Raw genomic sequence first — 19639 nt, 5'->3', positions numbered from 1 at the left:
CAGTGGGTGATTGATCGATGGCTTTGATACTTTCCCAAAGGGCGAGGCCCCGGGGGACATTATTCTAAACATCCAGCTAAATACTCAGCTCCAGGTCTCAGAGAATCAGAACATCCACAGAGCTAGGGGCTCCAGCAGATTAGACTTCATCAGTAATTAGCAGGCAACCAGACTTCTAGAAGGAGTCACTTTGTGACCAGAGGGAAAAGAGAACAGAACTAGCCTGTGACTTTGTCATTATTAGGAAGATGGGGAAGGCGGAGAAAGATGCATAAAGCAATAGGCCCTTAAAGCATAATTGTCATGCTGTGGTGGCAACATCCATATGGTGGAGATTAGCCCATCTCTCCCTCTAGGGCTGTGGTGCTGGGAATCCAAGATGGCAGGATGGGGCAGGAAGGCTCAGAAACTGAGCATGTATTATGCAGGAACACTGTGCTAGGTCCTCAGATGGAAAATGTTGCGATTAGCTGCAACAGAGAGAGAACTTGTTTTGTTACCTGCGAGCACCAAATCCTCCCCCTCCCCCAACCCCCCCCCCCCCCCCACCTCAGGGTTCACTTACTCTGTCCCTTGCCCAGCAAAGAGGTGTGGAATAGCAGAACAACTATAACTTCTTCTTCTTTTAACACATTAGTTTGGAATTTCTGGACAGGGAAAGGGGGTCCTCCTCAATCTTTCTTTCTTTCTTTTTTATAAATTTATTTTTTATTGGTGTTCAATTTGCCAACACATAGAATAACACCCAGTGCTCATCCCATCAAGTGCCCCCCTCAATGCCCGTCACCCAGCCACCCTCACCCCCCGCCCACCTCCCCTTCCACCACCCCTAGTTCGTTTCCCAGAGTTAGGAGTCTCTGATGTTCTGTCTCCCTTTCTGGTATTTCCCACTCATTTTTTCTCCTTTCCCCTTTATTCCCTTTCAGTACTTTTTATATTCCCCAAATGAATGAAACCATATAATGGTTGTCCTTCTCTGATCTCCTCAATCTTTCTAAAAGTAGTTTTCTCTAGAAGGGAAAGACTACATTGTTTAGAGCAAAGTGAGATCCCTGTCCTGCTGCGTCCATTGAGGGACTTCTTGGTGGCGCACCTCATGCACAGTCCAGAAAGCTACATAAAACCAGGACAGTAGCCCTGAGTAGCAGTGGATTCAGAAGACCCAGCTCTATTTACAAGTTGTACTAACCCATAGACCTCGGGTAAATCATCCTTCCTCCCTGGACCTTGGCGCAACATCTTTAAAAGGAGAGGGTTTGAGGACTAGGTCTAGGAAGTCTTCTTCAGCCACAAAATCCTGTTATGGCAAAGGGTAATTTGCTTACATAAGATGATCCTGTGGTAAGGACCTCCCTGCTGACGGGGGGCACATGCGTGCCTGTGAGGAGAGCAGGCATGATGAAGACAGGCGGAGACAGCATTAACACCACACTCATGACCCAAAGTTGCCGCGTCTGGGAGGCCGGGACACATCAGTCTCTGCAACAGCCTCTCTCTTCTGTGAAGTGAGACCTTTACCACTGGAGAAGGAACAGTCACTGGTGAGGTGGAGGGAAAACCAAGTGGGGTCAAAGCCAAAGTGATGTAAAGTTTGCCACCAGGGCCTTCCCCATTTCCTTTCTTGCTGCTCATGCCCCAACCAAAGACCCAGGTCTTTGGGATCTCCTCCTTTTCCTGTAATCAATTGCACACTCCAGGAAATATCTCATGATACGGTCTCAAAAAAAAGAATGACATTTGTATTTAATAACCTATTATACGCCAGTCACTTAAATAGATCTCATCTGATTTATTCTTCACTACTAGGGTGAAGCCAATGAGGTGCCTACTTGCTTGGGCACATAGCATAAGGAGGCCCTGGCCCCTGATGGTCGTGAGTTGCAGGGCTGACTCCGCACCACCCTAGAGGGGGTGTGCCTCCTTAAATTTTGTACCTAGAAACCTCCCTTGCCTCACCTAATTCTGGTCCTCTTAACTCTGTTTGTACTTGTATTCCTATGCCATAGATATGGAAATCAGCCGTAGAGAGGCCCAAAGTCACACAGTCCCAAGACTGACATTAAGACCATTTGTTTGCTCTATCCCAAAAGTGCAATAGTTAATGGCAAAGACCCTGGACAGTTTGGAAGAGCCTGCTAGTTGGGCATTCTCATGCTGATATTTGCTAGCTGGTAGCTTCAGCCAACTTACTTAGATACTCCTGTCCAATTTCCTGTTCTACACAAAGCGGGTGATAATGGCACCTACCTCATAATGTTGTGATTAAGATTAAAGGAGTATCACACAGACTGTGCTTAAAACAGTGTCGAAAATGAATATGTCTCAATACACATTATCTATGTATGTGATAATGATGATGGTGGTGGTGGTGATAGTGATGGTGGGGGTGATGGTGGTGTTGATGGTGATGGTGTTGACAATGGTGGTGATGACGATGGTGATGATGACAGTATCTTGATAAATGTTGATTGCTATTACTATTGCTCTGATCATGTTATTGACTTATAATGCTTCGTGAATTATCCTTCCCATGAGGTTTTTTTTTTTTTTTTTTGCATTTTAGCAGGAATTACTCTCCTAAATACTGTACCTCCAGTAGTAAATCACTAGATATCACCACTGAATCCAGGCAAATTATCTTTTGGAGGAACTAGAGAGGTGGCTCCAAATCACACAATGTCATTTTCAGCTCAAATGGCCGGGCCACAAACCTATGGCTTTGCACATTATGGAAAATACTTCTTCTTCAGAATCAAATGCTTAATTCAACAGGGAGAATTTGTCAAGTGTTGCAGTTGGGGCCCACATGCACTCCTCCACTAGGCCTGTATTTCCTAAACTTTGGCCCCAGGGAACCCAAGATGTTTCTCCTCCTCAGCTCATGGACTGCTTGTCCAGGTTGTAGTCTGTGCCCTTGAGAGGCCCTGGCCCCAACAATGTACGGTTGGGTTGTCCCTGCCACCCTAACTGGCCTCCTTTCACAGTCGGTTACTCCCCCATTAATTGTTGTTGTTAATAATCTGCAAAACACCTTTTGCTGGCAGCGTCAAGTGCCGTAAGGAAAAAAAGCAGTGGCTGGCATTATTTAATTGACCTTCCCATTAGCCGTGCTTGTGAGCGTGGCCATGGGACCAGGACCACAAATGGGCTAATGGCTGGTCCCTGAGCCCAGCTCTTGTCAAGCAGAATCAGCTAATCACAGGATGTTTTGGAGCTGCACAGGATGTGAAAAGGCTGACAAAACCAAACTGGGGTCCTGATGATGACACAGGAACTTGGCATCTAGCCTGCAAAGGAGTAGCCGTCTAACTTGTTCCTTTGCACTACACCACTTTTAGGGAGAACGGACATGAAGTAGGGGTGACAAATGAAAAGTGAATGCTGAATCACTGCCCTTGGGGCACGGAGCCTGGAACCCAGCTAGACCGCCCTGAAGACACCATGTACTGTGGCTTTACTTCCTGGGGCTGGTGTCCCTAGTCACTGCCAATGTGGAGCTGCTTGTCTCTACACTGACAACTCCAATTTCATCATCCCAAAGAGGACCCCAAAGGGGCACTTGATGGGTGTCACTCTGGATGTCACACTGGACAATGCCCAAACACTCGCTGAACCCCTGAGCGGAAGGAAGCCTTGAAAAGATCTGACATTGAAAACATTACCCTGGGGGTAGGATATTGAAGTTTTGGGGCCCCTTGGCACTATTACTAATGGGTCTTATGGCCCAAGCTCCTCCTCTCTCTTGCTTCTATTTTTTCTTCCTTTGCATCTTTCCCCTTTGTTGTTAGGGATTTTTTTTGGTCTCATTTTTCTCCTGTGATGAACTGCACCATCCCCCAACACACACATTCACTCCATCCTAAGCCCATGAATATGTGATACCTCATATGCAGCTATGTTTATGCTGCATGCCTGAAAGAGGATAGAAGTGCTAATAATGCATCTGATTGTGACTTAGAAAAACAAGAGCTCCTCCCTGCTTTCCTGAAAAGAGCCTTCAATACTGACAACTCCCTTTGTGAGAAGAACAAAGACAGCCCATGTGGTGGGCCTGTGGGAGCAAAGAGAACAGTTATAGAAAAGATTGGAGAGAGAAAGTGATGAGACCAGACTTCACTGCAACCAAAGGAAGGCAGGCTCAAAACCAAAACAGAGAGAGGGGTGCCATAGAGGCCAGATAGGGGATAGGCTACAGGCTGAGTGGGGACTGCAGAGCAGGCTTTGGGCTGAGGAAGAGCTAAGGGCACCAACTCTGAGTTTACACGTGTCCCAGTTGTGCTTCTTACCAATGATAGACACCTTCCTCCCTAATGAGAATCAGGAGTCGGGCTACAAGCCATGTGATGGGCTGAGAGCTTACAATAGACTGCTGCCCTACAATGAAGAGGAAGAGAGAAGGATTTAAGGGGACAGTGGCTGGATTTTGAGTTTCAGAGAGCTGATATGACTGAGGAAGGTCCTTTGCATAATTATAAATACAGGGAGGCAGTGGTCAGCCAACAGTGGGTCATCTCACTATCCTTTTGCCTTGCCCATTATATTGATCTTTCCCCTGCTGCTAACTATGCCTTCCATCACCACCACCGCCATCCACATGCACATTTCTTCTGTCTTCCTGGGTACCTTTTTTGCCCAGGGATGGCAATCATCTGTGTGCCTGCACTTGAATATGCCAAATGACCAAGTCTTCAAATGAGCAAGGGGGGCGGGGGGATGTTGCAGAGGAAGCTCAAGTACCGGGGGCCTGTCATATCCACACCCGTTCCCAGGAAAACCGACCCTGTGAAAAAGTAACTGGTCTCTCATCTGGCAATCTGGCTGTCAAGTGGCCTGGCTCAAATGCTCTACACAGCAAGAATGATAAGGACCCACTAAACAATGAGATCCTCTCTCAAAAAGTTTCTATATGAGCCTTAAAGAGACAAAAGGAGGAGGAAAAGAGAAAGAGAAAAAAATAAAGAAAAGGGTCTTCTAGTAACTCCCAGGGAAGACTTAGTGTAGAACTACAACTCCTTCGAATCACCAGGCTTCCACTGGACTCCTAGAACTAGAGCCTTTGCCTGTGCTGGTTCCTCTGCCTGGAATACTTTCCTCTCATCTGCTTGGTAATGTCCCCTCATTTTCAAAGCATACTTAATCTGAAAAATCAGGAGGGGTGCAAGAAGAAACAGCTAGAAGACACCCCTGGAATACTTGGTGCCTGGAAAAGCCTAGAAGGATAAAGGCAATGCCTAACCTTGAGACAAGAGCTCCTAAGAATCCTCCCCAGTTCCTCCACAGTGGTAGTGGACTGGTCTCCTGAGCTTGGCACTTTATCCCAACTATGCCAGAAGAGGCTCTGTGTTGACCCACCCTCTCTCAAGGTCATGGTGCAGTCACTGATTGGCGTCTTAGCTGTAGAAACAGCTGAACCCCAATCTAAACAGGCTGTCATTTTTAAAAACAATGCAGATAAACCACTTTCAGATAAGAAAGAAGTAACAATAAAGGAGGGGGGGAAAGTAACTTAGATGAAACAGGTGGTTAACAATTTTTGCTGGACTTAATCTTGGGAGACAGAGTGCTAAGATGGAAATACTTGGGTTTTATTGTCAGACAAACCCAGCTCTGAATACACCCTCAGCAACTTCTGTGGAGCCTTGGGTAAATATTATAACCTATCTGAGCCCAATGTCCTCAAGTAAAATGCATATATGAATACCTGCCTCATGGGTGTATGAGGAATAAATGTGATAATATGCATAGAAAACCTTGAGCATATTTGGTTGTAAATAAATGTTGGCTTTATGTGCTAATTTATTGAGCTATTAAACTATATCCCTGCCACCTCTACTTCCCCCTTTCCTGTTCCCTTTTCTAGCAGGTAATTGTCCTTGAATTCCTTCATTCAAAGGAGATTTATCGAGAGCCTACTACATGACAGATGCCATTCTAGGTGCTGGGAATATTGTAGTATATAAAATATACAAAGCATTATTTCCTTGGAGGCCAGACACTGAAAAGCAAAACATAAACAACCTTCAAAAGAAATACAAAACAAAACAAAACAAAATTCCAAAAATATAATGGATTTGCTTTCAAAGGCCTAAGTCACCAGTAGAAGAAAGGATTTGAGTCTAGATACAATGCTCTGGCAGAAACAATGGGGTAAGCATGGTTTCCAGACTGAAAAGAGACTGTGTGGGAAAGAAACTGGGGAGGCAAAGACAGATAGGGTGCTGTGCAGTCTTCTTTGTTCTGGGAGATTGCAGAACTCCAGAGAAACAGGGTCCAGGGTCCTCTCCCACCCCAACCCCCCCCCACCACCCCAGGGACATTTTGTCAACTGGACACCTACAGGTACATTTTGTTTGGGTTGCAGTATTGTCCCATGCTTCATCTGAAAAAAAAAAAATTACTGTCTGTAAAACACTTAACCACCTCTTATTTTACAGATGAGGAATTTGAGGTTGAACACAGTGACCTTGGGGTAACTTGGCCCATTCACATAGCAAGAGAGTGGACCATTGTGTGCATATACTAGATATAGATGGTACTGACCATGGGAGGCCAGGCTCAGAAAGATGGTCTTATTCAGCATGATTGAAAACCACTTGGGGCTGCAGGGCTGGGTAAGGGTGGGGGGAAGAGGGTAAGGTAATAAAATGCAGATTCCCAGGCCCTGCTCTAAGGGCTTTGGATTCAATCGGGTCTGTAAGAGAGCCAGAGGAAACTGCATTTAATAGGCACCCCAGAGTGATTCTGATGCAGATGGTCTGAGAACTAATTGCCACCCTAGGCCTCTCTAATGCTAATTTGTATGGAAACCCACAACCTCTGAGATGTAATAAGGTGGCATCAGTTCCATAAAATCCCTGGCTAGTGCAGCTCCCTTCCATAGGTGCAAACCCGAACCTCTTCAGCTGAGTTATGGCGTGTATTTGCATAAATTACCATGAGAAACTTGTTAATATTTCCTAGATATCTTTTCTCATTGCTCCATTAGACAAGGCTTTGTGCTTTTGTTTGGGGCTGAATGTCAGCCAATTGGAATCCACAACTGTGATGGCATAGAACTTGAGGTGGTAATTTATTCCCCTCATGGAGCCCTGGTGTCACCTATCTGTTCTAAGAAATGCTATCTGAAATCAGTTGAATTTTATCATGCAAATTATAGGAAGTGTTATCATTATAAGCAGCAGGGGGGCCCTGATTTGCTATCATTTACACGGCAAATGAGTTCGACCCATTAGGGATAGGGGATGAGTTTGGGAAGTAGACAGGAAGGGGCAAAAAGGGAAGGGATTCCACAGGGGGTTGAGGCCCCTGGGGCTTGTGCCTTCAGTAAAATGAGGATTCCAAAAAAAGATGCTTGGATTTGCTTGCTAGAGAAGCCTCAAAAAGTTTGCTTTTTGGAGAGGAGGCATGCGAGAGAAGGAAAAGGGTGTGAGAGAGTTACCCCCGGGGACTTTGGGCAAGGAGAACTGCACAATTAGAGAAGGTTGGCTTTGGGAGACTCAGAAGAAGTCAGGACCTTGAGATCAAGTCCAACTGCCTCATTTTCAGTGAAGACGACTGAAGCCTGGAGTGGAGAAGTCACGCGTTCAAAGTCAGGTAAGTCATTTGAAGGTAAAAAGCACATTCCTGATGCCCGAGCCCGCGGTGGCCTCTGGCTTTTCAGTCTGTCTTGGAGACACTCTCCACGCCACCACCTTAGTACGTGCTCGCCCCGCTTCCTAGGTGTCTAATCATAACCACGGTCCTCTGATCACTTTCTTTTTCTTTTCTTGAGTCAAAACTTCCCTTCCATCTCTACTAAGATAATGAACTGAAGCTGGGAACTCCTTCCCTTTAAGTGGCGCGGTCCATCCACCTCATCTCATCCTCAGCTTGTTTCTCCTCTGGGATCTTCTCTGTCCACCCCTTCCCATCTGTCCATCCCTATCCCTGTCTTTTCTGTACGTCTGGAGTCCCAGACAGTTCACCGCCCTGCAGTGTAATCTGGGTGGGGAAGAGTTGCATGGAGCATTCCTGCTTGGTTGTGTTCTCCTCCCAGGGTAATTGCAAATAAAAGCAAGTATAAAGGAAACCATGATACTTTAACCTTCGATATTGAAATTTCAGCCACAATTACAGCAAGCACATTAGAAACATCTCTAGGAAGAGCTGCTTCTTAATGACTTCCCTCAGGCTGCGTTGGCAAGGCATGCAGAATGTGTCTTCTATTCAGCCAATTCTGTGTGCCTTCCTAAAGGTGAGTGAACAACAGTAAGTACTAGTGGGGGGTGGGGGGGGGAGGAAACGCGGTGAGTGAGGACACAGAGACTGTAAAGAACAAGACGGATAAAAAATGAGTTGTAAGATCCTCAAGCAAGTGCGCAGGGGAAAGCAGAAATGGAACCGTGGAGTTTGGAGTAGAAGGGTGGAAAGCAGCTGGTGGGGAACTAACTGACCAGAATGATCAGTGATCTGGGATTTAGAACACCTAGATTCTCAGCCCTGTGCAGCTACAATTATCTACTTAAACTTGGACAATCCATTACAGCTCTCTGGCCTCTGTGTCCTATTCTATAAACTGAAATGTAGAAATGAATGATCTCTATCATTGAATAATTCTAAATGACCTGATGTCTATGGGAGTCATTGGCAACAGGCCTGTACTAACGCTAGGATTTCTGGAAGAGATACAGCCCCTGTGGTGGCTAAAGATTTCAGGAAACTGGCCAAAATAAAGAGAGGATCATTAATAACCCAGAGCAAGCAGGGCAATGCTGGGTCGTCACATGACAGGGACAAGAAGAGAACAAGGGAGGGAAGGGTGTGCTGGCTTCATATCTCAGCCTCTCCCAGAAGCATCCATATCGTTGCTCAAGAAAAGTAAGGAAGTCACCTTCCGCCTGACTAGCAAGGTGATAGAGCACGTGGGGCCAGGCTTCACCAAGACCTGAACTACAGTGATCAGGGTCCATCTGAACTGGACCAATTATTACCATCCCCCATGTCTATCATTCCCTATTGTTAGGTTTGATAATAGTGATCAGAATTTTCCTGTGGTTGGCACCACATCTTTTCCCTCTAAAGAATTTTGAGCCCAGTTGGCAAATGGGAAGGAATAGTTATTTCAGGAGTGCCCCAGGGCTGCGAGGCCATGAGGGAGTTTTGGGGAGGTGGCAGGATCAGACGGGGGGTGGGGGTGTGCTAATAACAGGGATCAAGACCTTATCTCATCCCAAGCCTGGAAGTCACTTTTAATTCCAGCTTCTTGGGTTGATTAAAATATATATATTTTAATGGGATCTACAAAGGATCTGGGGAATCTCCCCACCCCCCAAGTCTAGCTCCTTTGGTGACTGTATCATAACAGAGAAAAGAGAATCTTGTGTTATTATTATTATTATTATTATCAGAGAAAATCAAGTCAAGACCTGTATTTTTCCTTGAAGCCTTAATACTCATTATGCAGTAAACCTCAGGACTGAAAGTCAAGAGTTCCTGAGAAGGACTTGTTGGGTGGTACAAAACTATGTGCTAATCCCACTGATTAATTCAGTGGGCTCATTCTCCTCTGTCAGTGACCAAACCCCCGTGTGTTTTGACAGTTCCAAAGCTGCAGTCATTTGGTTACCTTCCTACTTCCTTGGTCCTCAGATATCCTGTCAAACATCTGGTTCAGGACGTTTAATCCCTGGACGAAGATGAGATCGTGTTGTACGTCTTCAAGGATCCAGCTGGGTTCTGGGGTTGTAACACATTTAATTACTGGGAAAACACCACTCAAAATAAAGGAGGTGATACAGACAAGGTCCTCTGCCCCCCATCAACATGGGCCGGAGAGACAAGAGTGAGGAGCCCAGGGAAGCGAGCCTGCAAGTGAGCCTCGGTGCTTTGTTTCTGTGATGCTCTTCATGCGCGGGAGGCCTCGGTGCCTGGTAGCCATCCCCCGGCTGCCATGTTTGACAGAATCTCAGACACACATCCTGAGCCCGGGCTGTCCCTGGAGAGGCTTCAGCACTTAATCCTGTCACTGTAAAGCATCCATGCACAGCCAGGCTACAGGCAGACCCGATGTTCTCAGGGAATGGTTGTCAGTCATCAGCAATCCTACAGGCAGCAAGATTACACACAGACCCAGCGTGGGGACGGCCTTGAGCGGGAGTGGGAGAGGACTCGGACTGTGAAGTGCACACCCGGCACAACCAGCATGAGATTCTCTTGTGCTTCGAGGAGTTGCAGATGGAAAGGATTTCCAGGATGGTGTCCTTCCAGGCAGTTTGCTACTGGCATGCTCGGAAGGGGTTGCCTCCATGGTGTCTGAGACGTAACCTGCTATGGTTGATCAGGTCATCACGTTGAGGAATATCTAGAGGCTCCTTTATAAAGTCAGTCAGTCATCCTTCCATTTATCTCCCATGTAACCTTTAGTGAGCAGCTGTTATAGGCACAGCACGGACAATATAAAGTTGAGTTTGGAAAAATGTCTCTCATGAAAGATCAGACTTATACCTTTGGCCATCAAAATAAAGAGACTCTTGTTCAGGGTCTGGGGAACCATCCTAAAAGCCATCACTCTGTTCTCTCTTGATGTTCTCTGCACCCTCCCCCTACAAACTTTTTTCTCTTTGAATGATGGGAGGCCTATATTGATATGCTGACACACCAACTATCTTAACCCAACACACCCATGAAGATATGTCATAATGTGATTAGCACCATTTATAGATAATGTATCAGAAAGTAAATAAGCTCAAGTGACAATAGCAAATCCCCAGCTAAAGCTCTGGATCCTCTGCCTCTGAGTCTAGCACTGGAGTCCTCTTCTCACAACTCCATGTGATTGTAGGTCTTGCCTGTTGCCGGTTTGTCTCCCGCAGGATCAGTGAGTCATACCCTTGGCTGGCCCAGAGCCCCTTCGGAGTGGCCTGGGCTGGTGGTTGTGTCCTCTATCACAGGACTACCCAAAGAAAGGACTTTATGGCTCTTGAGAAAGTTTCTAACATCCTCTAACAGAAAATGTAAATCAAGGATTGTTGGCAGTTTCTTCACAGGGAATGGTTTTCAGCAAACTAGGTGTCTTGAACTTATCAGGTGACAACAGGAAGGGACACAGAAGGGACTCTGAACAACCCCTTGTGAAGCATGTATCCTGAAAGCTGTCCAGGAGATAAAACCTCTCAAGGTTATCATGTCTGTTTTTCTTGTCTCTGTCACCTTTGGTTTGAGACAGAGGGCATTTATGATGGCCTAACTTTTGGTTAGGCCGTCATAAATGGTCTCCTAGGATTTGCATTTGACATTTGACTGAAAGGTGATAAAAAAGAAAGAAAGAAAGAAAGAAATGGGTGCATATATTTCCAGAGCTGTGAACTTTTCACCAGGGTTTAGTCCCTGGCATGGTCGTGAAGTAGGTGAGATTTACGTTGAGACTCTACTTGCATTCTGCTGTTTCCACCCTTGGAGTCTTCTGAGTTTGTTTCTTGACTCCTTTTCACGGTCTGGGAGCAGTCTTCTCACATTCCACTAGCCTTCTCCCCTCACCCAGACACACACACACACACACACACACACACACACACACACACACACACCCCTAGGCCTTTATAAGGAGGAGATTGGATAATATAAGAGTCAAGAGTATTTCTAATTGAAAGAGGCTAGCCAAGAATGTATCTACAAAGCTGAGCACCACCTGGATGGGAAGGATCAATCTTGGTGCTAAGGGAGTGCTAGAGAATTTTCCCAGGCCTCCTCCTCCTTCTCCCACCCCATCCTTGTCTTCTACAGATGTGGGAGTATGGTTGGTCGTGCCCTCCAATCTCAAGATTGACGTGACCGTACCTACAGGTATATTTTCACTTACACGGGGATACCAGAACCAAGCGTATGCTGGTTTTTCTTTATTGCCTGTGAGTTGTCCCATGGTCTGAGCGAAAGGTTCATCTCCCACAGGACTTCAAAGGAAAGACTCTTCCCTCATATTGTTGAGTTGGGTTTTAGATGTCAATATATCTAAGAATCCTGGGAAGGCTGGAGGAGAAGCAAGGGGAAGTTGAAGGGAGTGGGGAATGATATTCCCAAGGACAGAGGAAAAGATTTATCCTAAGAAAGGGGATTTCTAAAGGGCCTGATGATGAGCCTTAAATATATGAAGGTGTATTATGCACAGAGCAGTGACCATCTGCTCCCCACTCCTCCCTCATCGGCAATCCTACAGCCCATATTGTCTATAACATTCTTTCAGCCATTCATCATACCTGTGCATGACTTGCCTTCTTTTGTTGTCTGGAAAAGCCATTTAACTTTATCATGAGCTTCTCTTTCTTTTTTCCCATTAAGATCATCACTTCTTGAGAACAGGAACTAGATGCTACTTATCTTTCTACCTCTTTCAGTTCTGAGCACCGGACTTCACACTTACTAAATACTCAAAAATCACAATTTCAATTTGGTGATTAATCCTGAGGCTATCAGAGATCTAGGTTAGAGATAAGGATATAAGATCTTGACTGAAATGAGTTCAGAAGACAGTATTCTGAGGAGCGAAGTACTTTGGTACTCTACAAGCCTGAGTATAAATGCAAAATAACCATTCCGTAGCTATCTCATCTTAGTCAAATACTTGATTTCTAGTATTTGACTCAGTTTCCCTATCCATAAAATGGAGAACTGCTTAGTAATTATGTGAGGTTAATATCCGCCGCACGTTAGCCACACAATCACATGGATTTTGAGTCAAAAATTGAATTTTAACCATGGTTCTATTCCTCACAAATGGTCCAGGATGTTACTTCACTAAGCCTTAGTTTCCTAGTAAGAACACCTGTTCCTTGTACATGTTAAATGAGTTGATGTCTGTAAAATGCTTAGCACAGTTCAGCACACATTAGGTGTTTAAGAAATATGAATTATTATTAGGTTATTTTCCTAGAAATTCCTCTTTATGGGACAAAGGCTTAAAAAGAAGAAGATAATCTCATCTTTTTTCATCTCCCTGCATGTCTCTCTTACTATGAGCAAGAGGGCAGTTGATACTGCCTCTTCCAGACTGAGGTAAAATAAACTCTCAGGTGCTATAAAAGTGCCTTGAAGTAGATCATCAAAGAGACATTGGAGAATTCTGTTGCACAGCCAGAGGTAGCTAAGAGTAAAATCTAGGTCTGGCTAGTCTGGTATAGACTGTTAGAGAAATTACAAACTGGTTATAGAGCATCTGTTATATTCACTGGAATGGTTCCCATTTTGGATGATCGTTTTATCTAAAACATCCTGCTTGCATTTGAGACTATGGAATTAATGGCTTTGGTTTGGGTTTCTTTTTCTCGGGCTTGGTACAGTATCTTGGGGAAAAAAATAGGCACTTGATTATTATTTCAAAAAAAATGTGAAGGATTATAAGGACTGTGGGACAGAGTTGACCCTCCCTTAGAACAGAGGTGCATGGCCAGATATGAGAGATAAGGTAGGTCCACAGACAGACGTATAGAGAGAAAAACCAAAACTGATACAGAGAAAAAGAAATGCAACCAGAGAAAAAGCTAAAGGTAGGAATAGAAATAGAAAAGAGAGATACATGGAAAGTAGTTACTGCTGATTTTGGAAGGGATGGAATCCCCCTTCTAAATGGAAGGGCCAGGATATCTGGCTGATTTAGTAAGAGCAGGTGAGTGTGCGACTCTTGATCTTGGGGTGGTGTGTTTGAGATCCATGCTGGGTATAGAGATTACTAAAAACAAAAACAAACAAAAAAAAACAACTTTCAGGGGAAGGGCCCTCTTCTTGTAAATTTCATTTGTCTTCTCATTTCACTGCTGAAATGTTTTTAAGCAATAGTTTCCCTTTGAGTTAGTCCCAATATCTCACCTGCACATGCCCCTCTGAAAGAGGAAATAGGAACTTTGTGGTTACTTTAGAGTCTTTGCTCGAAGCCCATTAGAGTAATAATTACGCTGCAATCTTCTCAAGAGATGCGGCGTGCCATTGTGCTGCCTACAAGGTCACAGTCCTCATCATAAACAAACCTCTTTATGACAATTGCTGAAATGCAATCTCTCTCTCTCAAAGGTCCATCGCTTCATTAATGAACCTGTAATCCCATGCGCACCTGTTTGCCTGATTTATAGATGTTTCTGTCTCTTCAACAGACTCATACATTTCCATGCCGGCTTCGGGAAACTTCTCTCTTGTCTTACAGTACAAAGGTTGAGAATAGCCCACCATTGTTCTCCAGTCCCATACCCTGAGACTCACACAGCCTCTCTGGGGCACTGACCATGATGCTCTGTTGCTTTCAAACAGTCTGAAACATAAAACCTTTCGTGGCAGCCCCTAAACACCCCCAAAGCAGAGTAATACTCTCTGAATAAGGTCACACTGAATCAAGACTTGGTGGAAAATAAACTATTTTATTCAGGGGTCAGAAGAGATGAAGGGTGTGGTTGGTAACCTTAGAAGCCAGATATTGCAGATGGCATATCTAGAGGATCATATGCATTGTCATTGGGAGAGGACTGACCAGGGATAGCCCCTCAATTGACATCAAACTGTGACATAAGCAATAAATAAACCTATTATGCTTTCTTCTTTTGGAGTTTGTTGCTGCGGTTAATATTAATTACTGTGAATCAATATACCCATCCATCCTTCAGGGTTAAGATCAAGTATTACCTCTCTTAAAAGAACTTTCTCTATATTTGTTCCCACCTAGACATTCATTCCTGCACACATCTAATACTACATCTGAGTCATTTTGCTTCATATCTGACTGTTTGAAGAGTGACATTTTAGCTTCATAATTAAATTTTAAGCTCATGGGAAAGCTTCTTTGAAGTCTATTACATCTTTTACATTACCTACACATGGTATTTTAGGTAGACAATAATGACAAAGGAGCAAGGAAAGAAGGAAAGGAAAGAAAGACTGATTATTTGACACTAGGCACTAATACATTCAACGTTGTCAATTGAGCAGCCCAAGGAAAACACTGCTACCAGCTTAGCAAAAGGCATGGAAAATAGAAAGCAGAGGTGGAAATGCCTGAGGGCAGGCAGTAGAGTGGCAAATATGGGAGAAATGAACTTTGTAATTTGTAGGAAATTTTGGTAATCTCTATTTAGGGAAAATAGATTCAGTGAATATTTATTGAGTGTATACTTCATGCCAAGTCTTGCAAAGGGGCATTTTGCATACATGACTCCTTGCAACAGTAGCATAAATTACGTATTGCTGTATGATTATATGGGTGAGGAAATAGAGTTGGAATGTTCCAGGGACTTGCCTAAGGCCACACAGCTAATAAACAGAAAAACCTGTTTGGGAGACCAAACCAGATTCTCATATAGTCATTTATTTAACAAATATCAGTTGAACACTTGCTATATGCCAGGCACTTTTCTAGGCACAGGGAACCAAAGAGATAAAATCCTTGCTTTTATGAAGCTTGCGCTCCAGGTGAAAGAGATATAAAAATAAGTGAATGTGTTTTAAAAAAACATCATGCCATGTGTTGATAAATGCTAGGTAAAAACAAAGTTTAGAAAGGCACAGGGGGTGAGAGCCTGTGGGGGAGAAGTGGCTACAATTTTAAATAAGTGAAGATCTGAGAAGTAAATTTGAGTGACTTCAGGAAAAGAGGGAGTGGTGCTCTGTAGAGTCAGCAAGTACAAAAATACTGCAATACTGTGGTACGAGTGTATCTGGCCCAACTGAAGAATAATGAGGAGGTCACTGGGATTGGAGTAAAGTAGGAAAGGAGGAGGAGAGGAGGAGATGATGAGGTCATGGAGATACTGTGGGGTCTGACGGCCAGGCCCTATAGGCTTTTATTGAGTGGATCCTGAAGTTATTAGCAGGTCTTAACCAACAAATAGCCAATCTGATTCAATTCTTGGGAGAATCACTTTGGCTTTGGAGTTGAGATTAAACTTTACAGAGGGAGGCCAGGAGCAGAAGACCAATTAGGAGCCTATCACAGTAATCCAGGCAAGAAATAATAGCAGCTTGGACCAGCCTGGTTGTTGACTTCTGTGTGTAGTTTGAATGTGGGAGCTTATAAGATTTGCTGATGGATTTGCGATAATGTGTGAGAAAAGCATAGGCATACAGATAGCTCCACAGTTTTTTGATGAACATTTGGAAGGATGGAGTTTCTATTTATTGAAATGGAAAGACTGAGACAAAAGAGCAGGCTTGGATGAGAAGATCAAGTGTTTGGGTTTAGTAATAAGAGATTTGATATGTCTTTTGGATCTTCACATGGAGCCGTTGAGTAGGAGTCAGGTTTATTATTCCAGAGGTCAGGCTGAGCTGTAGACTACAGATATAAATTTGGGCTTCCCAGCAGATATATGGTACTTAGAGCCAGGAGTCTGATTAAAGACCTGAGAAGAGATAAAGAGTAGATGTTGGAAAGGGATAGAAACAGAATGGTGATGGTGATGAATTCAGCCCAGGCATTTCCAACCATAGAGTTTGCAGAGATGAGAAGGGAGGTGGAGAAGAAGACATTGGTGAGATAAAATGATAACCAAAAAGTAATTCTGTCAAGTGAGGAACATATATCAAGGGAGAGAAAGTGATCAGCTTGACTCAAATGCAGTTAAGAGTCAAATAAGGTGAGGGTGAGAATGAGCCACTGGATTTAGTGACACGGATGCCATTGCTGGCATTTACAAGGGGAATATTGATGCAGTGGTGGTGATGGAATGTAAACTGATGTTGATTTAGGAGATAAGGAGAAAAATTGCAAACAGTAAGTATAAGTGACTATTTTGAAGTATTTTACTCTAAAGAGGAGCAAAAAAAAAAAAAGAGGCAAAAGTGAGAAGGGCATGTGGTCTCAAGAAGATATTTTTAGGACAAGAAATATATTTACCACATGTGTGTGTTGATGAAAATGGTCTAGGAAAAAAATGGATGATGTAGGAGCAAGAGCAAAGAATTATGTCCTCAAGTCAGCAAGGGGATAAAATCTAACATACAACCCAGCCCTTGATAGAGGACCCTAAGCTGCTTATCCAAACAAAAAGGAATAGGAGGGCACAGATGCAGAAGGGAGATGGCTGCATTGTGGAGGCTTGGAAAGTTCTCTTCTGAGTGATTCGGTTTCTCAAAGTAGGAAGCAACATAATCAGTTGAGTGTAAGGAGAGGGTGGATTTTGGAGGTTTAAGGAGAGAGAAGGTGTTATGCCTAGAATACAGTGAGGCGACATGCACCGATTAGACAGGGATTTGGACTTCACTAAGGAATGGGATTTTGTCAGGTTAGTAGAATTTGAAGAGAGAGAGAGGCAAAAGAAGGAAATATACAAGGGTATGATTATGATGATGACTAAGGATGGGAATGATGACTTGAAGAGGAGTGTGACAGAGAAAAAATAGCTGTATCCATGTATTATGACTTGCAATGTGATAAAATAATTGTTGTGTTGGGGTAGCAGAGGGAGTGAGAGATCCAGGAGGGTGCTGGACAGTGGGTATTTTGAAGCCATGTAGAAAATGCTGACAACATATGGGGTAGTAAGGGGAACATGACATCATCAGAGAAGAGAAAGCCAGGGACTGAGAGGTAGCAGGGTGGAGGCTGTGGGTGCCCTCCTGTGCCTCCTTGGTCCACCCTAAACAGTTCTCAGAGATGCTAGTAGCTTCCCGCCTCTCTGCCCCAGGGGTATGCTCTGACCACAGGTATTTCCTTGGTTTCATGACGTGGGGAGTTAATGTCCCAAAAGTGATTCCTAATCAATGATGCAAGGGAATTAATGGAAAAACACCCCAACCTCAGTACTCCTCTGACATAGGGTTCTGAAGTACTTACAACAATCTCTCAGGAGGTCTATAGTTGTGCTGAGCCCCAGTTCCCGCACAAGAAACCTATTCAGTAATTCACCTGTGACTGGCATTTATTTATTTATTTATTTATTTATTTATTTATTTATTTAGTCTCACTTGCTTACTGGGCTTCCTAGAATCACATCCTAAATCAATCACCTATCCCCAGATCCTTGTCTCAGGATTTGTTTCAGGGAAACCCATTTTAAGATAGTTGGGATTTTGGAAGGATAAGCGATGGAGACATTGGCATCACCAAAAAGTAATCAGAAAATCTTCAATTATGTATGATAATGGTGTTATTCACAGCGCTATTTTTAAAAACAAAAATCTAGTTTGTGTGTGTATATATAGTGAGAGACAACTATTGGAGACCGGCTGAATACAGCATAGAATAGTTTTATAGTGAAACACCATGCAGCTTTAAAAAATAATTACAGCTATAAATATAGTATAGTCTTGAAGAGATATTCGTGCTAAGTTACATGAAGAATGAAAACCAGGTGACAAAGCAGCGTGTGGGGGCATGTGCGTATGTATGCATGTGTGCAATCCCATAAAAATACAATTATACAATTCCATAAATCCATATACACACACGCACACATTCTTTCTCTCTCTCTCTCTCTTCCTACACACATATACACACACACTTCCTACTTTTTCTTTAACAAATATTACCTTATTTGTGTCATTTAAGTGTAAAAAACAATGACAGGTTCTCTTACCCCTTGTCCAGGGAACTATGTACCGTAGAACTCAGAAACCTCACATAAAACATCGGGAGACATTCTGCTGACCAACTGTCCCAATCTGCTTTCCTGGGATGCCATGAGACCAATTCTCAGTACTAAAATCAGTTGAACTGAGATGGTTGGTCACACTAGGAAATATTTATACTCTTTCTTTCTTCCTTTCTTTCCCGTAAGTGGACAAATGACAAAATAGAAAGTCTCAGGATCCTGGAAAGAAAGGCATGATGGGAGTGGAAGACATCATTATTATTCAGGAAACATACATTTTTTGCTGCAAAGACCCCAGGATAAAATCAGCGCATTTGGTTGATAATCCCCTTCACATGTGCATGCTAGTTTGGCTTTCATTTTCATCTGCAGGGAGTCTTTAACAGCTGTTACTGTCAGGCCTTTGCACTCTGTTTCCAAACCTCTAAGAACCATGCAAGGGCAGGAATACTCGGAGAATGAAGTTGGAGGGGCTTAAGGAAAACTAGCTCCCTCCCATTGTCATCTGGAAATTCACGTCCTCCCTTCCCCTCTATCTCAGTTCCTTGCTCTCCTGCGTTGTCTCCCTGTGTAGTAGGCGGAGATCCTGGGACGAACACCACCGGGCCTGTTTGGTATGCATGTCGTGTGGGAGGTCCACATAGGAGCCTCTCGCTTCATTGTTCATCAGGGCTCTCTGTTAAATAATGTTTAATGTTATCTAAGGAGTTTAATGGCACAGTTATTGGAAATATTACAAAGGCAAGAGGAAAAAGAAGTCATCCCTCTTCTATTTTCCAGACCTGTCACGAGCTCACTCAACCCCCAAACCTTTCGCTACCTTGTTCATTTCTGTTTAATTTGTTGAAATTATACACAGATGATCTATGTCTGCCCTAAAAGCATGAGTTGCCCATCTCTCCATTTAAAGAAAGTGTTTAGCCCCCATTTCAAACACACTTATATGCTGGGCAAGGTCTAAAGGAAGCCTGGATGCTCACCTTTGCCATGTGTGGAAGAACCCAATACAAATAGGAAGTCTCTGGTAGGGATCCTAGGCACTAGTATATTTAGATACTCAACTAGGTGACTGTAAAGTATGGTTCATTCCAATCTCT

The 19639-nt window shown here is 43.8% G+C and overlaps 1 long non-coding RNA gene across 1 annotated transcript; it reads left to right on the top strand.

Moving 5' to 3' along the window:
* Positions 1-2692: 2692 nt before the first annotated feature.
* On the top strand, positions 2693-11083 carry LOC140595011 (uncharacterized). The gene is made up of 3 exons (XR_011996397.1): positions 2693-7593; positions 8104-8233; positions 9579-11083. It is a non-coding gene; the product is annotated as an uncharacterized lncRNA (long non-coding RNA).
* The last annotated feature ends 8556 nt before the right edge of the window (positions 11084-19639 follow it).

This window comes from Vulpes vulpes, chromosome 13 (assembly GCF_048418805.1).
Source record: "Vulpes vulpes isolate BD-2025 chromosome 13, VulVul3, whole genome shotgun sequence".
Taxonomy (NCBI): domain Eukaryota; kingdom Metazoa; phylum Chordata; class Mammalia; order Carnivora; family Canidae; genus Vulpes; species Vulpes vulpes.
Note: the sequence above shows the minus strand (reverse complement) of the source record. Positions and strands in the feature narration are given on the sequence as shown.